This window comes from Pezoporus wallicus, unplaced genomic scaffold (genome assembly GCF_028554395.1).
Source record: "Pezoporus wallicus isolate ANWC-B61680 ecotype Strahan unplaced genomic scaffold, APGP_CSIRO_Pwel_v1 contig_6966, whole genome shotgun sequence".
In the NCBI taxonomy this organism is placed as follows: Eukaryota; Metazoa; Chordata; class Aves; order Psittaciformes; family Psittacidae; genus Pezoporus; species Pezoporus wallicus.
The window spans coordinates 1,014,586-1,030,410 of record NW_026639746.1 but is presented as its reverse complement, the minus strand read 5'-3'; positions in this window follow the sequence as shown (position 1 = coordinate 1,030,410).

The window sequence follows — 15,825 nt, the reverse complement described above, 5'->3', positions numbered from 1 at the left end:
TAAGTATGCAAAGTAAAGTAAATAAAATGTGCTACAAATTAAAGGAAAATCAGTCAACACAGGACATATAAAGTACTTTAGGTTCTCTTTCTTTTGTTGACAATGGACACTTCTGCAATTAAAATAGTCAGGTTTTTTACTTATGTTCTAAAGTGATACTCTATTATAATCTAAATACACATGAGTATTAAGGGGTGTGCGAAAATTGCATTTGTTTTCTATGAAGGACTGTAAAACCTTATACAATGTCATGAGGCACTGTAACATACGCACTGAATTTCTGACAGGAAACAAAGAAGGTCTTTACTTTGCCTATTCCATATGCCCAAGAAAGTATGTGAAAGGTAAGTCACAGTGGCATTTGACAGTGATATATGGAAGACTCAGAGCATAATCTTATCTTACTAATTCGTGAATGTCCATTTCGCTTTTTTTGGTAAGATTTGAGGACAGTTTATGAATCAGAGGTTTGGAAGTATCTGAGAATTTTTAAGGAATTTTTTAATACCGTGATTACAATTGTTTTTTCATAGGGCACCTACTTATTTAGTAGTTATGATGAAAGATACTTTGAATATTGTAGCTGATATTTTGTAGTTTCCATCGCTTGGTATGGAGCCCTTTATTAATGCACATCGTTCACCTCTGAATGCAGAATTTTCTATTTCTTTGTGATGTATTTTGTGCTGTGTTCATGCTAAACCACGGGCTGCATCAAAAGGAGCGTGACCAGAAGGTCGAAGGAGGTGATCCTGCCCCTCTACTCTGCTCTTGTGAGACCTCACCTGGAGTATTGTGTGCAGTTCTGGTGTCCTCAACATAAAAAGGACATGGAACTGTTGGAACAAGTCCAGAGAAGGGCCATGAGGATGATCAGGGGACTGGAGCACCTCCCGTATGAAGACAGGCTGAGAAAGTTGGGGCTGTTCAGCCTGGAGAAGAGAAGGCTGCGTAGAGACCTCATAGCAGCCTTCCAGTGTCTGAAGGGGGACTATAGTGATGCTGCAGAGGGACTCTTCATTAGAGACTGTAGTGACAGGACAAGGGGTAATGGGTTAAAACTTAAACAGGGGAAGTTTAGATTGGATATAAGAAGGAAATTCTTTCCTGTTAAGGTGGTGAGGCACTGGAATGGGTTGCCCAGGGAGGTTGTGAATGCTCCATCCCTGGCAGTGTTTAAGGCCAGGTTGGACGAGGCCTTGGGTGATATGATTTAGCGTAAGGTGTCCCTGCCCATGGCAGGGGGGTTGGAACTAGATAATCTTAAGGTCCTTTCCAACCCTAACTATTCTATGATTCTATGCTGCTATCAGTATAATACCTGAACATACTGTAGATGATCATGAAAAACTCTTGACAGCATTCATATGAGGTTTACTGTCATTACCTCCACTTCTCAGGGACAGAAGGACTACTGTTAGAATCTAAGTCATTTCTAAGTAAAACATGTATCTTCATCTAGCCGTCACCCAACTCTTCACCCTAATCATCTTGTAATTTCTGCGCCTTCTTTAGCTCTTCACCAGTGTTCATTCTACACACTGGTGGATCCTCCCTTTATAGGAAGCAGGAAAAAAAGACTAGATCATAGCCATTTTTGAATACCTGAAACCATTTTTCAGTACCCCATACCATTTCTCACTAGTCCCTGATAGATGAGAGCAGCAGCTCAGGAGCATTCTGCTCAAACCTGTCAGACTTGGACTAAAGCATGCCTTGTTTGAATGGTTTCTGTAGGTAGTTTTTTGACACCAATAATTTCTGTTGTGAATGTGGGTCTAATGAACCTCTGAGATTTAAGAAGATTTGCAATTTGACCAGATATTCAAAGATGTAGCAACAAGTGCATTTCTGTCACCAGCATGGCCTCACTGTATTTGCTGCTAGACAGAAAATATAAAATAACTCAGTACAATACTTCCCAGCAGTTATGACATTGGCAATTAAATGCAGTTTTCCTGTCCTCAAAAAAACCCAGAAAAATCACATTTGATTGAAATTTCTTCCCCCTTCCCTCACAGGTGAAATTACACAGGAGGGAACACTTCAGCTCAAACAGTTAAACAAGTTTGGCAAACTTATAAGCAAATGAAAACTAGAATGATACAGTGGAAATTACTGGGCAACTTTATAGGGCTTCTGTGTGTGTTCTCCACAATATGTAATGAAGTAACTAAACCCAAAAAAACTAGAAAAACATATAAAATATCAGAAAAAAAAATAAACTTTCCTGATAATTCTAGAGAAAATAATTCAGAAGAGAGTGAAGAAATGAATAAATACATTTTAAAGAAGTCTAAAAAGAATTAAATTCCTAGTTGGAACACTTTGATTTGAAATTAAATTTTCTATCTAATTTTTGCTCTATTATGAGTCTATAAAATTTCATTCTTAGGGACTCTAATGAGACTTGTATGTCCTTTTTTGAATGCATTTCATGCTTAACAGATAAGACAACTGTATTAACAAACACATACAAATATTAAAACTCTTTAATGAGCAGTGATTCATTCAAAATATTAACCCATCTATAGTTAACTTTCCAAGCCTGCTATGGAACAGGACAGGAAAAGAGAAAAAATTGTACTAATTTTCAACATAACTTGCTTTTTATATATATTTAAGGAGCAAAGCGCTACTTTTAAAAAATCAGCAAAAAAGCTGGTAATATTACAGTGTGTCAAAACACTGAACTGTATGAGAAGCACTTGTCTTTGCTGATGAGTAGTCATTTCTTGAGAATTAAGATTTATGCAAACGAAGAGTTTCATTTGATTTCCATTAATACGATCCAGGCTGTCAATGATGATGAAACAATATATTAAATAATTTGTTCAACCAGAACTTATCAATAGGAAACATTTTAAGAGTTACTCCAACCTCATTCAAATCTGTTGAGAACAGAAATCCAAGGGGTATGATAATCTTTCATGCAAGGTTTCCAATAGCATTTTTTACATATAAGATGGAAATATCCACTGAATCTCTGTACACAGCACTAATGAGAAATCGGACCATTTATTATATGAACACAAGAACAATATTTCCTCTGGTCTTTTAGTTGCAGTGATAAGAATGAAGTACAAAAAAAAAATTGGGGGAAACAGAGAAAATACTTTCTAGAAATCAAGAAGCTTTGAGATTTGTACATATTCTGGAAGACTAAAATAAAATAAATTAAAAGAAATAAAAACCTAAATGAAAATCAAATCTTACATGTGATGAAAAAGGTTCTTTATGAAAATTTGGCTGTCTCATTTTTTGCCCCTTCAAGGGCTTAGGGCTTGACTACACTGTAAATAAAGATATTTTTGCAATATCAGGAGTGATAGCTGTACTAGTTTTAATCTGGTTAGTACAGATGATAGCAATACTAATAAAGATGAGACCACATTAGTTTCAGAGAAGTCTATATAGACTGCCAAGAGCCATAAGAAAACAACCATCTATTTCCCTCCTGCTAATGTTTGTGGGGTTTATTTTTATTAAATAAATTAAAACCAGCCTGGATATCATACTCTTTTGTTCACTACAAAGACATACAAAAGCAGGAGTACACAACGTGTCTCTGGGTATGACAATTCATTTCAGTTATAGTGTTTCCATCCATGTACTCTCTTTCCTGAAGGGTCATCGTACCCCAGCCAAGAGCAAGTTGCACATGTAGTGTTCTGTCTCCAGCAGTTTGCTTCCTAATACCATTTTTCTTGAGAAAGTGCAGTCTCTATTCCATCACACAACCAAATTTCAGACATTTTTCTCACACATCATTTAGAGGTTGCAATGGACCCAAAGGACCAAATGAACCAATGGACCAAAGAAAGATGGTGACTTCATGAATACAAGCTTCTATATCCAGAATAACAAATCTGGCATATTGACACCTTTTCAGTGACTGAAGTGTCGTTGTGAAAGATAGTGAGCAGGAACAAATTCCAAACACTGTTCTAGTAACATGTTATCTCTGACTACTCTTCTTTCCAGAAGCTGTAAAAACAGGGAGAAGACAAGAGCTGCACTCACATAAATATGCCTCTAGGTATGGGACAGTACATAGAAGTCCAGTGTTTCTATGCATGGCACACTCAGTCATAAGGCAAAGGAACGTCATCATGGTGTCATGGCTTAATCCCAGCCAGAAACTCAGAACCATGCATCCGCTCACTCATTCCCCACCTTCTCCCTGCCCCCCACTCCCAGAAGGATGGGGAGGAGAATCAAAAGTAATGTAACTCCAACGGATTGAGATAAGAACAGTCCAGTAATTAAGGTATAACACAAACCACTACTGCTGCACGAATAATAGTGATGATGATGGCTTGACTTAGCGAACGAAGATTTGGGAAGGGCTTTACCTATGCTTACTACAAGCATGCTGATGACTAAAAAGGCCAATGAGTAAACCCTCCGGGCCTGCGCAGTGAATTTTTTAGGTGAGGCACAGCGTATGCAGAACTGGCCCCACCCTTTACACCTGAGGTTTATCTGACAGGGCCTAGTGAGCTTGGACGGTGACAACGAAGTCCTCAGGTCATAGGTTTGGTTAGAGTATCCTTCTCTTAGATGGATGGCCTTACAGGGCTATACGAGCTCCATCTGCTCGGGTTTGAAGTTAGAGTTGTCCTTCTCCTAGGACGGCTGCCCGAAGGCTAGTGAGCCCATCCTGCCCATGGACACGCTTTGTCTGACACTTCAGTTGAGACCTGTCTGGCATGGCAGACCCCACCGGAGGCATGTGCCATCACCAGCATAGCTCTCAACCTCACAAGGGCAAGCAAGCTCTTTCCCCATGACAAGGGGGTGTCCAAGAAAGAAACCACCAATAATAGTAATGATGAGAGAAATAACAAGGGAAGAGAATACAACTACTCACCACGAGCCGACCAATACCAAGCCTGACCCTAGCAGTTATCTATCCCTTCCAGGTAACTGCCCCCAGTTTATATACTGGGCATGACGTGCTGTGGTATGGAATACCTCTTTGGCTAGTTTGGGTCAGGTGTCCTGTCTCTGCTTCCTCCTGACTTCTTGTGCCCCCCCCCCCCCCGCCTCCACTGGCAAAACATGAGACTGAAAAGTTCTTGACTGGAGTAAACATTACTTAGCAACAATAAAAAACATTGGTGTTATCAGCCTTGTTCTCAGACTAAAGCTGAAACACAGCACAGCACCAGCTACTAAGAAGGAGGAAAAAAATTGTTACAGACAAACCCAGGACACATGGTCTTCAGAAGCCTTCACTGGAGTTTAGGAGACCTGCTGGGGCAAGAAAGTTGGCCTACTGTGCTCTAAGTCTAAACAGAGAGATTGTTGCTTTGAAGACTTTAAGTCTCTGAGCATAAGGCATGAGATGAAATCAAGGCTTCATTCTTTATTTATGTAATTCCACTCCACAATATAGAAATTCATTATTTTAATTAAGTATCATCATATTAATTCTGAAATATTTTTCTGTGAACAATTTTAAATTTTCATTTCAATTTAAAATGGGACCAAAGTCTATCTTCACTAAATTATTACATATAAAGACTGCTTTTTATAGAGATAGTATCATGCTAAACAACTAAGAAATTATTTAGTGCATGAATGAAACAAATACGCAGGCAGAAAAGGTAACATTAGATTAGGATCCTGGAAGAAATCAGTGATCTTAATTAATTAAAATCTATATGCAAGTAAGAAAGTATCAAGGAAAAAATAACAAACAGCTCAAAGAGATTTCTGGTAACTAATCTAAAATTAAGGGGAAAAAAAAAAAAGAGGCAGATTTATTTCCCATGGAAATATACACACGATCACTGAAAGTTTAACCATACACATGGGATAAATCTGTTGAAAAAGTTCCTGAAAGCAAAGGAAATAAAGGTATGGGGTAGGGATGAGACTGTCATAGAAAGATGCCTGACTTTTAACTCTTCCCAAAAGAATTTTGGCAAGTGAGTACTAACAGTTAGATCTCAGAATGAGATCATACATTTCTATCCAAGTAACTAGTCTTTCTGCAGAGTTAACTGGGATGTCAGAACACTGTCTATACAAAGGTTTACATTTGGTCTAAATTAGACATGGCACCACTAAGAATCATTTGTGTAGCCAGCAATAAATTTATAGCAGTCACAGAGTCTCTCTTCCCCCAGTTGCACTTGTAAATATTTCCCTTGGCAGTAGACTGTGAAAAAAGCTACACTCAGTACTCTTAACCTGATGATGAAGTCATACCATACAGAAAAATATCATAGGAAAAAAAGTGAATAAATCATCCTTACTATAAAGTAAAACAAATAAATAAAATAAATTCACAAAAAACATGCAAATCATCCCAATAATATGCAGGTTGAGGTGGGGATTAAAAAAAAGAAAGAATTTTATTTACGTTAATCTTGCAGAAGATTGAAATTTAAATTTGGTCTACCAAAACTCCCACCAAGATTTATAGCTTTCCCAGATAGAGAAGGCCTGAGTTTTAGCAAAAACGGGTCATTCATAGTTTGGGTGGAAACCAGTTGCTACTCATTATTATTCTGGTTATGACTCAAAAGGGAAAAAAGATCCCCAGACAAAATTCAATGATATGGGTGGAACTTTCCTTTGAATTTTTGGTTTGTTTGAGCTCAGTACTCAAAGCAAAATTTGGGGGATACGAATCCACATGAAATGAAAATGTTCATGTAGTCCTTTTTTGAACCAATTTGCTAAGATTACACTGCTTTTGCTATAAACCTCCAAAACAGAAAACTATTTCAAAAACACCCAAAATTCAGAATAGAGAGGAGACTTTTATAATAAGCTTTCTGGAATGCTCAAAAGTAATTCCATGAGTCCCAGAATATTATAATTCAATAAAAGTTATTAATTTGCCACACTCTTAAGACCCAGCATGTCTCCAGTTTCTCACAATCCACTTATAGCATACAGAAGAAATACTTTACCGAGCTGGGAGTCAAGCTAAGTAAAGCTTTAGGAAGGTATTTTGGAAGTTGAAGCCACTAAACCAAAGTCCAGGTGAAATTAATAGCTATGTCCAAGCAATCCTACACCATGTTCTCCTAAGGAATATAATCTTTGCATGTCCCACAAGAACCTGAGTTCATATTAGAAAACCACTTCCACCATGTTTTATAACAATAATATAATTTTATACCTACCTAAAGTGCACCAAAGGTGGCATTGCAGTTAAGATCAGGTAATCAATTTGGAAATTAATTTCCTGATTGTCTCTCATGGAGCTTTGGTTCACCACATGAAGCACTCTCAGAGTGCATTAGCCCAGCCAACTTTCCTACCATTACTCAGTAGGAAAGTCTTTAACTGCAACAGTCTAATAACTTTTCCTAATCACTTCAAAGGATAAATTCTGAAGCTTTTTTTGACTAAAGTTTGCACAAAACAAACCTTTCTGTTCCTTACTAAATGCCTTGAATTATTCTATGAAGCATGCAAATACCTTGAATGATTCTATGCATCGTGCTTAAATATCACCAGTGGTATACAGACATCTGGGCACATGCTGTGCCAGGAGAAAGCATCTCAAGAATTTTCAGAAAGCAACTGCTCTATACCTTTCCCTGATAACATCAAGCATATCCATTTGTCAGAGAAGTGAAAATGTAGAACAAACCATTACCAGTTTGTGAAGGCAGTTAGGAGCAAACACCCTTCAGAATTTTAGGTTGTAGTTTGAACAGGTAGATAAGAAGAAAGGTCAAAGGAAGTCTCAGATTGAGGAAAGTGCCTAAAAAGCAGTAAATTTGGGAGATTCATAAGACTGATCAGCACAACTGTGTGGGAAACAGTAGATTATTTTGATAAGTTTGGCTTCTAATGATCTTCAGTGAAAAGAATATGATTAGGAGAGACGATCTGTAATTCTTTCCTGTTTTTGTAGTTTCTCCATATGTGAAATATATATATATGTGTTATTTATTTTACATCCAGTTATTTATTTGTGTGTTTTTGTGTATATGAATACAGAGGGCTTCTTTTGCTTTATTTCATTTAATTTATTTTCCTCCTTCACATTGCACCTACCTCTTCCTTTTTGCTGTTCTTTTCTGCATGTCTGACCAGTTTCTCCTCTCTTCTGCCTACCCGTTTCATAGCTGCATTCAGCCATTATCAGTCTTTCTTTCACATACAGATACATCTGGATGTCTCCTGTTTCAGCATCTGGATCCACTAAACCTCTCATTGCACATTTCTCTTCTCTCCATGTGAGATCAGAGGCAGTCTCCAATGGTGGTGAAAAAAAAAAAAAAAAAATAAAGCCAAGAAGAATGCTCCAGGCTACCAGCCAGCATTTTTGGTTGTCTTTCTTCAGATAGTATCTATTCATCTTAGTTTGACTAAGAAAGATAGATTCTCCTAAGCAGTAATGACAGATCCTTGTTTGGTTTCTTGCATTCTCAGAGGCAATTAAATGTATGCATACAAACATGAAGGTCTTCTGAGTGAACAACGGTAAATATTTCCATATTTTTTCTGCATTTAAGTAGCAGGTTGTTTACAAGATGACATTAGTCTACTGAAACTGTTTTCACCGGCATTATTCCATGGAGAGATACATTCCTGTGTAAGGGGGTTGGAAAGTCTAAGTGGAGCGAAATTTTCACAGCATGGTTTATCTGCTCTGTGAGCTACAACTGCAGTCAAAAGGCAAAGATATTTGTCTCTCCTCCTGCACAACACACACATCCTTGTGCTGGATTTAGCAGCTGCTCAGTTTTGTGGTACTGAACTGACTAAAACCATTTTTTTCTTTTTTTGTGAGTACTGTTTTTCAGTGGGATCAGGGAGCTGATTTGACCAAACTCACAATTGCACAACCTGGCAAACAGGTTATGCCACCACAGACAGGATGGCAGGAAGGCTCAGCCACAGGCAAGACAAAGGGAGACCATGGTACCATATGCTGCTGGCTGCCTAAAGTTAGGTTACCAAGGAAGGCATTGGCTCTGAGGAGACAGCACTGGTTTTCTTCACTGACCACAGCGGGATCCTAGAAAGTCAAGTATACCAGTCTAAAGTTAGGTTTTGTAATTCCTTCTCCTTTCCCTTCAGTATTTATAACTTCTGCCTATGGTACATTGAGGAATTCTCAGAAACAGAAAGATCTGCGGTCAGTAAATTACATATTAATTTTAAAAAATATATTTCTGACAGGAAAGTAAAATGCACTGATATAGTTCACTGCAGTAGCATAATTAAAAAATTACTGAGTTTGGCAAAAAATGGCAAAATGTTTTCCAGTAAAGTACTCCTTAAATATCAAAAATTTCACCAACTTAAAACTCTAGCAAATATAATATCTAACACTGAAGATGTATTACATTCATCCACAAAGAAGGAAGGTGGTGTATTTTTCATCAAAAAATTGATAGGTGAATAAAAATAGCATATTTGTCTAAATATGCTATATTTATATATAGTCTTGTTATGTTACATTGTAAAATAACTAATGTTCCATTTTATCTTTTTTACCTATTAGTTTAGAATATTAACAAAATTTAGAAATTGAAATTAAAGTTGGGCTCATATCTTCTTTTAATTTTTTAGAATGCGTAAAGCCAGCTTCTAATCTTCAGTCACTCTTTCTCTTTTTTTTCACTTCTCAAGCTAGAAATTTCACCATAAAAAATTTCCATAGAGAAGAGATCTAGTATTTCCATTCAAGTTTAACTACAAAGTAATTAGAAACAGATGGGAAAAAGCAATTTTATTTTTTTTATTCAGACAGTTTGAACCTGTTATCTTTTGTTATTTTTAATATTTAGTTACTGCAAAAACTTGACACAATATTAAAGTAAAGGTCATTATTATAGATTAAACTCCTTTACCATTTGGCTAAGACTTTAGATCCCAAACTGCAAAGTAATATCCTTACTGTGAAGTAGAATGTGCAATCAAGGCACATTCAAGTTTTGTAAAGTAAGCAACTAAGTTTATAACCTTTTTTGAAAACTGCATCTAAAAAAGACCATGAACATCACTAGGTCCTCCAAGGAACCATTAAACAAAACAGGAAATTAAAATACAATCTTGATATTTTCCAGGTATAAGAACAAGTGCAAGAAAACCAAATTCTAACAGATGATATAAATGCTTTGCATCCAATATTTTAGGTTAATAAGAAAGGAGAAAGGGGAGAAAAGAGAACACCACAAAATCCCTCACTATTTTCCTCATCTATCATTTTTTAACATGTCAAACTAAAGGCTATTTACCTAGTGAATATAGTTGCTTCATAGAAATGGTGATCTCTCAGCTTTTTTTTTTCTTTTACTCCAGGTGAATTAGGCTCATATTATTCAACTTTCACCTTTTTTTCTTTAAGGAAGAAGCTATGGCTTATTTCTTTATTCTGCAGCCAAAGTAGGAAGGAATAACACAAAAGCGCTTTTTTTTCACACAAAAAAAAATCTATTTGTTTTATTTATTTGACTAGGTTCCCTCTCTCCTGAAAAAGCACGTTGACTTCAATCAAACCAATAGCCAGCTTAGGAAAGGTACAACCACTTCAGCTGAATTTATGTTGAAATCAGGAAACTGTGGCTTCCTTGTCGAAGCAAAAAAAACTTCAATATTTGTCTATGGGACACAATGACTGCACAAAAGCCAAGAGTGTACTAACATTGCTCAACAGTGAAGTTTCCAAGTCTTAATAAAAGTCTTATAAAGGTTTGGCTCTCAAAATACAATAAATACTAGAGGTCTTCTTCTCAGGTAACATAGTCATAATAAATGACAAATGACATGAATGAAACAGAATGTTCTCCCTCACTTGGACAAATTCCCTGTCATATTTACATTTTGTGTTACCAAACTTTTTTGTGAGTTGCAACCTGAATGCTTCTACTTTTAAAAGTGGAGAACACTAAAGCTTTGGTATTTATGTAGTACAAGAGAGCAAGAAGGATATGTTTGATGAATATTTGGCATTCCAAATGCCTGATTTGTCTATATGCTCATAGCCAGTGACAGCACTTCTACCACCTGCAACAGGTTTTTGACTGAAAAACCTTTCTTAACCTAGACTTTGCAAGTCCTAGTACTGTTCCTTTATTGTAACCTTTCTTACTGATTTCAATAAAGTTTCAGAGGGCTTCTGTCTCCATAACCATACTCTTTTCCATAATTCTTTAACCATTATCAGCCAATTACCATTAATTAAAGGATTTAATATCAGATCAGGCATTCTAACAGTACCAAAACCAGTTCTTAATACTGACCCTCAGTTTTACCATTTATCAAGTTGGTTTGTGCTCCAATAAGGAGCACACATAAGGTCACCTCCTTCATGTAGAAAAAGACATATATTCTAGCAGAAATCCTAGACAACTGTAGATATACTCCAAAATGGGGGGGAAGGGGAGGAAGATGGCTTTCAACATTAACCCTACATTAGCCAAGGACAAAGGCTGAAGTCATTGTTAGTCAGTCTGTCTTTATTATTCCTTTCAAGATAATGAAAGTCCCATAGCACCATGGATCAGGGAATATGTATAATCCTCTCCCTCCCAAAACACCAGTCCTGTCCTGGCTTTTGATGAAGATCTTCTTCTTTTCTTTTCAAAATTAGCACTTTGTTTTGGGTCACAGCTGAAAACTTAAACTCTTGCAAGTAATAACATAGTACCATAGGGTTGAAAAATAAAAATAATTAAAAAAAGAGACAAAAGAAGGAAATCTGCACAATGTTAGTAATCTGCACATATTTTCTTAATGGATAAACACAAGAATAAGTGATGCATGTGTTAAAAATTACCCCAGGCAACTATAAATTATGCATTTTTCCTGGATGCAGTAAGAAATTCTTTAACTTCATATTACCATAGGGCAGACTTTCCTAACCATATATAGTAGTCATATGCTATTTCATAATACATTACACAGTTTAGATTGTGATAGTACTGTTCATCTGAATAATTATTTGTGCATCAAAACACGGGAGGAACAAGAATATATTCACATAATGAACCCATCAATGGGTGCTGCATATTATAACTTATCCCTTCACTGAAGCTTATTTGAAATAATTAGGCAGAGTAATTCAAAATTGTCTTAAATAGTTTATTTAAATATGTTGCATACAATCACGTGAATAGCAAAAGTTAGAAAAAAGAATACACTCACTTTCAATAACTGCTGTATAAAGAGGATGCTGCTAGAACACTGTGAGAGCAACAAGGAACACCTGCAATGGGATGTAGGTAGACCTGGGTTTCAGCGTTGTCCTCCCACAGCCACTCTGGTCAGAGTGTGGCTGAAATCCTGGGGTTTACAGACTCACTTAAAGGTAATGGTCAAAGGCTTCTTTATAAACCACAAACAGTCAGTTTTGCCCTGTCTGAAAAACACAGAGCTTTGGCATCTACGCTAGGCAGTGATGCCTGAAAGAGCCTGTTCCATGGGCCAGAACACCAGCGCCATTCACAAGTTCTGTAATGTCAGGGTATTCCTTCATCTTTGTATTCACCAAACCTTAATTTCATTTCAGCCTAAGCAGCTTCCAGAAGGAATTTGGCTGTGCTGCAGAGTGGAGAGCAAAGTATGCTTTTTTTCTCCAAATAATGAAAGTAAGGAAATTGATATTAAAAAAAAAAAAAAAAAGACTTTTTAGCTAAGGATTTAAAAAAAATTATTATTTGGAGAAGTTAGAGGAATATGTGAAGGCATGCTGTACTTAAATGGACATTAGTGAATTCATTTATTATGTTTCTGAAACCAATGCCAGATAAGCTGCTGAAAAATAATGAGCCTGAGAGATACTGTTAAACATCTTCTTTCAGCTCCATTGTGTGATACAGGTTCATATGGGTAAAGATATAAACTACTGGAAGTCTCTAAATAGTGGAACTGAAAAAGAGGACTTAGAGGCTGGATGAAAGGTAAAGGAGTTTGACAGATGAACTTACATCGAGGACAATTTTCCACTGGAACTCAGGCAGCAGGCCTGTTGAATCTTACAAAAATAACATCCACTTTAGCCACTGTCGATGATAAGGTACTGGAGCACCATTGTTTGCTCTTTCTGAACACATCACTGTGGCCATTTCATCACAGCAACCTTATGACAAAGTGCCATAGAAGATAAGGTCAAGTTAGTTTATATAATACTTATAACCACAAACACCTAGTGCAGCAGTCAGAAAACTCCATGACTGTCATAATTCTCTTCTTACGTACACAGTGCAGTGCTCCCATCACACTCCACACACATAAAAGTTTTCACAGACAAGCCTTTCCAATACAGGCTCTGAAAGGATTCCAATACTAGAAAACCTGGGGGATGTTAAAATAAACAAACAGATGCCCAGCTCGTTGGAAATGTCTTTTTCACACAGTTCAGCCAATCTAAATAGAAGAGCCAACATGCTGACATTTTCAGATATGTGTCATGTTTCATGGACATTCGGCAACCAGGTATGTGTCGTTACCTACGTAACAAGAGCACTACAATACAGGACTTAGCTCAAAGCTTTAGGCACTTGTCAATGACCAGGAAATTAAGAAAGCAGCAGGGAAAATGCCATGTATCATCACATTAGTATTCACTAGAAATATATATTCTGCATGAAAAACAGAATCCTGAATCAGTGAATCCACATTGATACAGGCTATCTGACATCAGAACAGGACACATGAAACGAAGACTGTACAAATGGAAAATAATGACTCAGCTGTGGAAATTATTAAGGTCCTTTTCATCAGACAAACAATGGTATACTACAGAAAGTCTCCCTAATAATACATATGGTGACCCAGAGCAGTCAAAAAGAGCAGAGAAAAAGAGGTCAAAGCAATACCCAGAGAATGATGTCTGTGTTGTAGCATGTGACAAGATTGTGTACACAGCAGGATATTTAAAAAGATACCAGAATCCTAAGGGTGTTCTGGTGACAGAATTGTTTTCCTGTCACATTGAATGACCGGTATTTAATGACTGATTATATCTATTGAAATCTAGACAGAAATTGCAAAATTATGAATTGAATACATTTTCTAGTTATATTTCCTGAAAATATAATGCATGTGAGGAAACAAGAATTATTTTGATAGCAGCAGTTATCTAAAACTTCCTGAAATATGAAATTCCTGCTCTTTGATTCCTAAAGGAGACAAGCTTGTCTATTTATACTTCCCTAGAGTGGGGTGGAAAACATGACCACTTTGGTCTACAGAGCTACAAAAATCTAGACAGCCTGGCCTGCAACCAGCCCTTGAGATGCAAACACACAGTTCCCTTCTATATGAGTTTGGATGCACACCCTTACCTATGCTGACTATTAAAAATGTTTGCTTTTTTCATAATAACTATAAAGGGATGTAAAGGATAGTAGGTGTTCTTCCATGTGCTCTGTATCTGCTTTGTGCTTTTAGTCTTATTACTACACTTACTACCATTTTTTACACATTGACTGAATCCTGAAAGAAAATTAAACACTTTGAAAGGCAAGTACAGCTATTTTCTTCAGCTACAAATTGATTACTATCCTGCCAGTTACATGTGCTTATATCTTGGAATAATAAACATTCACCATGTCTGAAGGCAAATTCTTGATCTGTCTAACAGATGTTTTGTTCAATATTTAGCTTTTCATTTACAGCTGCTCTTTCTGCTAAATCTGTTGATGGCTGCTCACCCAACAGAGAGAAAACCTGCAGTGTTACAATCACATGTAACATATGCATGGTAATCTATTTCATAGGTTAAGAGAGGATAAGCAGCTCCCTGGCAGAGTATCATCTCCAATTAGAGCTTATAATCGCTTACAATGAGAAAAAAAATCTAAGTAGAACAAAGTTGTACCTATCTTAAATTTCCTTTTCAGTGAATCAGGCATTATCCCAGTTTGAGAATTTATGTTTAAACGTATATATTTAGAGGAAAATAAGTAGCTGCAAAAGATTTGTCTCAGTGATTTTGTGAACCTTTAAGATCCTGAAAACACTTTCTACTGGTGTAAACACTGGTCTACAAAGGCTTTTGGGTTTTCTTTGAGAGGATTTCTTGTTGTTTTTTGGCATTCCACTATAAAAGAAAATTAAATAAAAGCCTGAATTCTGCCTATTTTAGCAGCTTCTCACCTGTGAAGTTATAACATGGCTGGCTGGTAGTGTACCAGCAGTACTAATGTTCCTGATATTGGAAAACTCCTAGTTAAGTCATTCCACTGTACGACACTAGTTTATGTTGCTCCTGGGCCCTTCTGTCATGTCTGGGGGTATGTTGAACCAGTAACAGTACAAGGATTTAAACAATGATAATATAAATCATGCTGCGCTACAGTGACTGGATATTTTCTACTCTCTTTGCTGTTCCAGTATAACCTTTATCCTGAAAAATCTTAAATATCTCATCTGTAACCACAGAAGACAAGCTGAACTTTCCCACTGAGATTTTTCAGGACAGCCTGCAAAGAATGTACCATATATTCCAAGAATGCTTTCCCTTGACTCTGCTATTTAAAGTGCACCTTAGGAAGCTATGATAATTACTGTGCTCATCAGCTGTAGTAATTGTAGGGAAGAATGTTCATATCAAATAGAGTTCACATTGCTATGGTAACACAGGCAGTAATAACAGCATGGACCATTTTAGAACAGGGATCCCCAGTTAGAGATCTGAAGCACCTGCAGGTGCAAAGGATTTTTCCATGTTCTAGAACCAAAGCCCTCTTTTAACATCAAAAAGTCAACAATTCAGCAGAAAAGAAACCCAAACCAAAAACCAATGGAATCCCCAATGACTATAGACTGTATACAGACTGTAAGAGGCTATTCTAATACTACAGTGCTTGCTGCTAGGGCACCACTGCTGTATTCCGA